This window comes from Dipteris shenzhenensis, chromosome 2 (assembly GCF_047967505.1).
Source record: "Dipteris shenzhenensis isolate YYH24624 ecotype China chromosome 2, Dip_SZ_1.0, whole genome shotgun sequence".
NCBI lineage: Eukaryota > Viridiplantae > Streptophyta > Polypodiopsida > Gleicheniales > Dipteridaceae > Dipteris > Dipteris shenzhenensis.
In genome coordinates, this window is record NC_141597.1 from 48,712,125 (window position 1) to 48,720,663 (window position 8,539).

An 8,539-nucleotide genomic window follows, 5' to 3' on the forward strand; every position below is an offset into this window, starting at 1 on the left:
GAATAAAGCCAATATATGACATTAGATAGCTTTGGCCCAAAACCAAGTTTTTGCATGATTTGAGAGACATAATCCCACTGTACTGTATCAAACGCCTTCGCCACATCCACCTGCATGACCAACACATCTTGATCTGAATATTTAGCATATTCCATTGCGATAAGAGTGTTAGTGATATTGTCATGTATGTGCCGTCTTGGAACAAAACCATATTGCCTGGGATGAAGTCCATCATGAAGGATATCCTTTATCCGATGTACCAACATTTTGGCAATCAGTTTGTATATCACCGGCATCAAAGTAATTGGTCTCCAGTCATCCATAGTCTCACAAAGAATCTTTTTGGGCACAAGCCTAACCAAACCATGCTTCCAAGCTGAGGGAAGATGTTGGTGCTGCCATGCTGCATTAATAAACTGCAGAATTGGACCCTTTATTTCTGGCCAAAAGGCTTCGAAAAATTCAACCGTCAGACCATCCCAGCCAGGGGATTTATGTTTACCCAAATGCTTAAGGGCTTCATCCAATTCATCATCTGAAAAAGACATTTCCAGCATTGAGGCTTTTTGCGGGGAGACAATGGGAGAAACAAGCTCAGTAAATCTGTTACGAGCCAATGCGACCTGAGGTGCAGAAGAGGATGGCTGAGAATAAAGAAACTGAAAATGATCCAGACATTGTTTTTCAAGCTGAGAGAGAGACTGGGTCCAGAGACCATCTGATTTCCTTACCCTCATGATAGATTGGCTTTGTCTGTGTGCATGTAAGTTCCGGAAAAAAGATTTAGAGGAACAGCCCTTATCTAGCATAGGTTTAACTCTGGCCCTAATCTGCCATTTAGACAGCTTGCGTTTGTCATTGGCATCAATTATAGAGGAAGCACAAGACAATAAATGCTGCTCAGAATCAGATAGAGATCTTCGATGACTAATCCGTACAAGATACTGCTTGTATGATTTTGCCCACTGGATATGCTGTCTGGTTTCTGCCAAGTACCATCTTCCATATTCCTTGATGACATTTTGAATACGATGTATGAAAGAGATCCAAGCAAATTCCAGATCCTCCTGAGCATGGGATAGCAATGGCCTGCAAGCCAGTCTGATCATATGCTGAAATTTATCATGAGAAAGATAGAATTGATTAACCTGTAAATTTCTGACTGAAGAGAGCTGCAAGTCATCCAGAGGCATACCAAAAGAAAGGGTGAGCCAAAGTGGAGTGTGATCAGATAATTGTTGTGAATAATCAGTCCACATCTGACATGTATATTCATCATAATGCTGAGCATGAATGAGATAAAATCTATCAAGCCTGGCCCAATAATCTGTGAGAGCATTATGGTGATATGTAAATCCCATCACTGAAGGATGAGTTGCTGTCCATAAATCTGCAAATCGAAGTGATGAAGTCATGTGTTCCCATTGCTGGATTTCAGAGGGCAGCATATGTGATTTATGCGTGGTATTGTCCTTCCAGTGAGGAGAATTGTTAAAATCGCCATAAAGTAGAGCATTAGAGGACCAGGGATATTGCTTTATGGAGTTCCACATTTGAGCTCTGGAAGCTGAATTTTGAGAGGCATACAAAGATCCTATTTCAAAAATCTCTCCATTGATCATGCATTGGATAATCATCCATCGTCCACCTAGATCATTATATGCTATCAAGGGTTGCAGATCATGTCTGGCTAAAATGCACAGCCCAGAGAATTGTTCCGATCCTGAATAGAATATATCATATCCTGAAAAAAACCCATGCTGTCCAGCAAAAAAATGCTGATTATGCTCTTGGAGACATACAACATCCGGATGAGTTGTATTTATATAATGCCAGAGAAGCCTCCATTTATTCTGGTTGCAGAGGCCCTGTATATTATAGGAAAAACATTTAAGAGAAGCACGCATGAAAATATATACAAGAGAATGATCGGTCCTCCAAAAGAGCGGGAGGCCTCAAGCCTCTGCCATTGCCACAGGGTCTTGCTGACCCTCAGCTTCCAATTCCCTGATAATATCATCTTCTTCACAAAGGGGAAGACCCTTCGAGATTGGAGAGGTCTTTGTTTGAGAGGGACCGTCTTCTTTGCAGTCTGCCATCCCTCATGAGAAGATGGAATGTTTTCTCCTAACTTGCGTTTGCCTTTATCCTTATTTTGAGCTGAATTGGCCTGGCTCCCTGTATGAACTGAAGGCTTTGCTCCTTTAGCTTCAATCTTTTCCACATATGTCTTCTGACCTCCTTTATTAGAAGGCAGAGGAATAGCAGCTGGAGGAGGTGGATGAAGGATAGAAGGACACTCCGAAGCAAGATGCCCAAATTTGTGACAAGAAAAACAAGCTCCAGCAAAAATGCCCCATTTTAAGGTGAAATATTTCTTGCCCAAATTAACACCCTCAATCTCAACTGCAATAGAAGAAGGGGTCGGTCTATCAGTATCCTATAATATGGTAAAACGATTTTTATTACCTGTTGGACGAGGGGGACAGATCACTTGTCCCAATGTCATAGCTAAACCTGGAAGCTCTGTTCTCATATAATCTGGAAAATCAACCACTTCAACCCATACAGGGCAATGATGCTTGATGAGGTTCTGATAGTCCTTATTGGGGGACCAGGGCATGATATGCACCATCTGGCGACCAAAAAATAAAGGGGACATTTCCAGCATCTTTTGTTTTGTCAAAGCATCCAAAAGATGAACTTCATAAAATCCTCGGGAGGCAAAATAGACTCCTTCTACAAAGCATCCACCTAGGAGAGAATTCACCCATTGTCCCACATCATTAGTAGAGGGAATTTTGCCTGGGAAAAAGATGATAACTGCAGTTTGAGAAAGCTTCTTCAAAGGTTGCACAAGAGATGGCAGCTTCATTTTGTAAGTGAGTTCCGGAGCAAGTTGAATCCATTCCCTTCTGCTTTGTTGAAAATCATCATTCAGCATATCAAACACATAGGAAGCATCTTCAGAAGAAGGAGCTATGGGGGAAGAGGCTTCCCTTAATTGTCTTTTGGGTTCAGGAGAGAGGGCTCTCTTGACATAGTACTTGTTTGCTTCTGCCATGGAGGCCAAGGGATTGAACAGATATCAAACAGGGAGAATCGGACAGGGCACAAAAAAAGGCTGGCAGGAAGTACGGATGCTGGGATGAAGCACTGTACGGACACAACGAAGAAACTGACAGAAACTGTACGGACAGATTAAGAGATTGCAAGAAGGACCGACAAGCTGTACGGGATCACTGACAGGCTGTACGGGACAACAGACAGTCTGTACAAAAGAGTTAACGACTGTACGGATTGATTAAACGGGAAAAAGACGGACAGACTGTATGGGCTTTAGGAAGGAAAACTGCAGGTAAGAACTGACGTGCAGGGTTGAAAGGATCGGCGATGATACGGTAATCTGACGCAGAATCCGTACGGGAACCGTACGACGGCCGTACGATGGTATGGACAAAAAGATGGGCGCCAAAACAACGACGGGCGATGCTGACCAGCAATCACGATCGACGCTCACCGTCACACACCGGCAGCCAACTCTCGTCGAGGCTCACACCACGCTCACCGTCACCCACCGGCAGCCAACTCTCGTCGAGGCTCACCCTGTCACCACACCACACACACCCCTTCCAACTACACACCACACACACACACACACACACACACCACACACACACACACACACACACACTTACTTCATTGTACCCCATCATCCCCTATGTGTGGCTGTATTCACTTCCCTCAGGGTTAGGAATTGCTCTAGGTTATCACCTAGGGAAGAGAACTCTTGATCTTAACTCTCTTAATATCTTAAACTTGAGACGCGTCACTGAAAACAGAGGAAGTATGAAAAGCAACCAGTAAGGTGACAGAATTACCTCAGAAACACCCTCACTACCAGACAAGACCAGCTTTCTCTAGCTGACTGAGGTTGAAAGCCATGAAAGGGATCATAAGCAGCCACTTCTGTCGCTATTGTAGCATGCCTTTTGTGAGTGAATGATGATGTGATTCCAGTAGAGAGTGCACAATGAGGCAACCAATGGCTGGGGGTGAAGGGAGAGGTGGTGGCTTTGTAGGAGGTGGTCCCGTCAGGAGATATTGCAAATTTGGAAATGTGTGGCACTCAAACTGGATGGCAGGGTATCAACCCTGCTCCTGTTCAAGGTCCTGCTCTCTGGTCCCATGGTTGCAATCGATTGCCTTCTGTGTGCATTGCTTCTGGATGAGATCTGGCTCCTGCTAGCTGTAAATCTATTGGACACCTCATCCCCAAATGCAGAAGCTAAGTCAAGCAAATTATTATTAGACTATTCCTAAACCTCAAGGCAGTTGGGCTTCCTTCCCTGTGTCTGCCACTAGACATTGGAGACAGACCATCTGAAAAGGTTAATGACATGCTAGGAGTCATAGAATTCACCTCGCAGGAAACTAGCCTCCTTAAACGTCTTGATCAGAGTTTAAATTAGAGGCTTTCTGCATTACAATTTGGGGATAGCTCGTGTGGAAGTTCAGCTCCGAGGATGATCCATTGCCCCTTTTGCTAACTGATTGTTACATGAGTGTGCACCATTTAGGGCTACAACATTAGGGACCCCCACTACTTTCTTATGGCAAAAACAGTACAGAGCTCCAGCTATTGAAGAACTGGGAGCAGAAGGCAAGACATCAACAACAGAAGAGCAGCTTAGGTTGCTTACATTGTGTCTGCTTGATCAAGCTCCACTGGTAGAACCAACATCATCACCACCACTTCGTCTGGACCCTGTGAGCTGAGGACCAACTGATCGTAACCTGCCATTTGAAGTGCCTTGTGGAACACTTTTCCTCCTGCATGTTGTACCACTTGCACTACCAGTAAGCTGCCCTAAGTGCCTTAATGGATTGAGTGTATTGCCACTCCATCTTAAAGTCTGAACACCAGCAATGGCATTGATTTGAACATCAGAATGGCAAAGGTGTCTTGCACTGTGCTTCCTCTTTTTGTCTGCGATCGCAAAGACATCAACACATTGGCAATCAGATGAAGAACTAGATAACAAACAACCTTGAGAGACTTTGGGAGTTGTACACCCATGAAGTCTATCCTGATCAAGGGAGAAAGCACTGCTTGTAACAATGTGAGCCCATTTAGCATCTGATACAGATGATCCCTTAGTAATGAAACAACTGGCTGATGAAGATCATATATCCTCTGTTTCTACAGGAACATCAGCACCTCTGTAGCTTCTATGTCCAAGTCTGATCCAGAATCATCATAACTGCCTAAAAGGCAGCGTATTGCATTCTACAGGTCCATTGATACCCTAACGTGAGGATCTTTTAGAGGTGAAAAATAATTTGGAGGGCTAGATGATGACGTGATGGCTGGAAACGGGGAAGGCTGCAATTCTCAATGCACTGACTTGATGTATTGTGAAAGAGCCATTAGTCAGTCTCGTAAGATCATCTAAGACTGTGGGAGGAAAAGAACGAGTCTACAGTTACGACAGTGTCCACAGTCATTCCAGGAATAACTTTCATAAGAACTTGTACCACATGTTCACATTTTTTGTAGTTGTCATTATGTAGTGGCACTCTATATGGTGGTGACGTCTTTTGCAATTTTCTGCATCAAGAAGAGGATTGTGAACATTAGATTGCAGGGCAATTCTATTACACCTCAAGATGATTGTCATTATCACTTGAAGGCATCTTTCCAAGTTCTGTGAAGACACATACACACATGATCCTAAAAGAGAAGAAATACAACAATTAAAACAGGCTGACACACAATCATCTGCCAGCTTGCCAGACGAGTACAGAGAGCAATTTCTCAATTTCAATACAAGTGCTATCCCGCTCCTTATTTTTTGCCCCATTTCTAACACAAAAGACGGGCCGTGTCTCGGTTTGATTTCACAACAATTTGTTTGATTGGAATCCTCCTGAACCGTGTTCAACTTTGACCCGGCAAAATATATATCCGTGGGGCAAAATAGGTTAAAAATCTGAGAAGAAGGCACCTACCAAAGATCGAATTTGGACTGAGGCCTGGGAGAAGTAGGCTTATGACCTAGACATGAACAAACTGATTTGCAATGATGAGATGAACTTCAATCTCTCTTCATCTATTTGGTGAATCGATGCAAACTTACCCCAAAACAGACTAGTCCTAGACCAAAAATTTGAATGATCAGATGCAAAGGAGCAAGTAATCTGTGGATAGGTAGATGATTCTTCAACACTCTTTCCGTCTGTTTGGTGAATTGATGCAAAAAAAGTTACCCCTTAGATCAATGATTTAAATGGTCAAATGCGAAGGAACAAATACGTAGATGATTCTTCAACACAACACCATCGAGGAAACTCTACACAAATCAGAAGGATAATCATTTAAAGAAGTCACTTACCTAATAGCTTGGCAATTAAGTATGCAGGGGGACGTTTGCATCAGCAAGTTCTAACGCTCTTTTGATATCTTCAAGAGACCACTGTACTTGCAGATTCAAATCCGACAAATGCAGGGAGGAAATCTCGCCCAGGTCTGTGAAAGGAGCAGCAGAATTAGTGAAGCCACTCATTTCACAGTGATGAACGGGATCAATGGCTTCTTTGAATCCTTATCCAATGGTATACTCTCTGTATGTAATAGAGTAGAAAAAGCTGAAAGAGGTGAACAATGCCCTCATAATAGGAGGTGGTGCTGTAGGTTTTGAAAAATAATTCCATGGGAATGTTGAAATGTGTAAATCAGATATTGAGGGCCAAGATGTTCACAAATGAGTTCAACAGTTCAACGGCCTATAACTGTTGCAACTGAAGTTGGAGAGTAACAGAGAGATTTATGGAAATTTAGGACGCATGATATCCACTTTCTAGCCAAGCTTTACACACTCCAACATTGAAATCGTCAAACCATACCTTAGTCTTTGTTGTACATATTCTGGCCTACCTTACTTGCTTTGATTTGTCTTCTGCACAACAATGTGAATGTTAAAGTAATCATTTAACACTTATGACCAAGGATATGTGTAAAGCTAACGCTTATATATATATTTAACACTTATGACCAATTCGGTGAATAAGCTTTAAGTGAAGGATGTTTTGCAAATCGTACCATTGGTTAAAGAAGATAGCCTTCATTTTGAATGACTTTCTTTTAAGAAATGGGTCATTTGTAACAAGAGCAGTGAATGTGAAGAACAAAAATCTCCACCTTTATTGCACCACTCATTTCATGTATTATTATGACAATGCTTCTTAAGAAAGAAAATTTGCAAGGTATAAATCAATACTTTATTCATATGTTGAAGAGCTTCCCTTTACGTGTGATGATGATTTCTTTCCAATGCCAGAATTCTGGTAAGAGCAATGCTATAATCAAAAAACGTTCTGTTTTGCTTTGTTTAGGACTTATTGCGCCACATTGCAATCTGTGGTTAGGTTGTGTGGCACTTTCATTGTCGGTAACATTTTGTTGCTCGAGTACTTCCACAAATTATTTGTATGTAAGGTCTGCTTTTCCATAATCTCTTTCTTCTGGTTTTCATTTGTTAACTGTAAAATGTGAATTGTCATGGAAGCTTTTATTATGGTACACAAGTAGTGCACTTGAACATTTATTTTTCACAAGGAAGCCCATTTATTTATTATGGTTCGTGTGCTAGATTATAGTCCACAATTTAACCCTCAAGGCTTACTTCATAGTGATCAGACACATGTGCAGGTATTTTTGCAAATTTCATTTTAAGTACACAACAACTGCACTTTAAGATTTTCACATGCATGTCCGCGATGTTCTCATATATTCTTCCTAATTTTGAAGTGTTGTGAATATGCATTTGTACTATACGTCATTTACATTCAAATTTGTACTCTGTTTAAATGTGGCAACAAATACATGATTACGTACAACTAAAACAAAGGGGTCTACACTTGAAGAGTGCACTAAGCTATGAACATTTACCTGCATCATGAACAGTACACTTTTGCATTACAAGTTCATTTTCTTTTTTTTGTAGACACAGACCTTATTAAATGTGTAAATCTTTGGATGGTGCATTTAATGTTGTATATGATAATTAGTTCCCTACACGTAGTTAATCTTCTTTACGGTAATTCATTGCAAAAGCAAAACTACCAGAATTGAACAGAGAAATACAAACGCACAGACACAAAGCAACATGCAAGAAAAATAAGAATATTCTCTACTGCTTCAACTATCCTAAGCCTCCAATGTGTACGACTCGCATATTGCTCCCACTAGAGAAAATATCAAACAGTGAATTACTTGCAACTTACAAGCGCATTGACGAACAACTTCATCTTGAGCACTTGACACTAATAACGAACTTCGAATCTTGTCTTCAAATATTAGACATGGTAGAGGATGATTACATTCTTAATATGATCATGCATTCAAGCACCCACTGTCTTCCTTCAACGACCTAGTCGATGCGTACACTAACTCTTTCAATAAGAAAATTGCTCACTTATGGAATGTAAACTCAGACATTCAATTCATATTATGGAGCGGCAAGCTATTGTACATCTT

General features: G+C 41.4%; 1 long non-coding RNA gene across 1 annotated transcript; it reads right to left on the reverse strand.

The window, feature by feature from the left end:
• Positions 1-3,708: 3,708 nt before the first annotated feature.
• LOC147904896 (uncharacterized) lies at positions 3,709-6,946 on the reverse strand. The gene is made up of 3 exons (XR_015542557.1): positions 6,396-6,946; positions 4,704-4,990; positions 3,709-4,550 (listed from the first exon to the last, which is right to left on the reverse strand). It is a non-coding gene; the product is annotated as an uncharacterized LOC147904896 (long non-coding RNA).
• Positions 6,947-8,539: the final 1,593 nt, after the last annotated feature.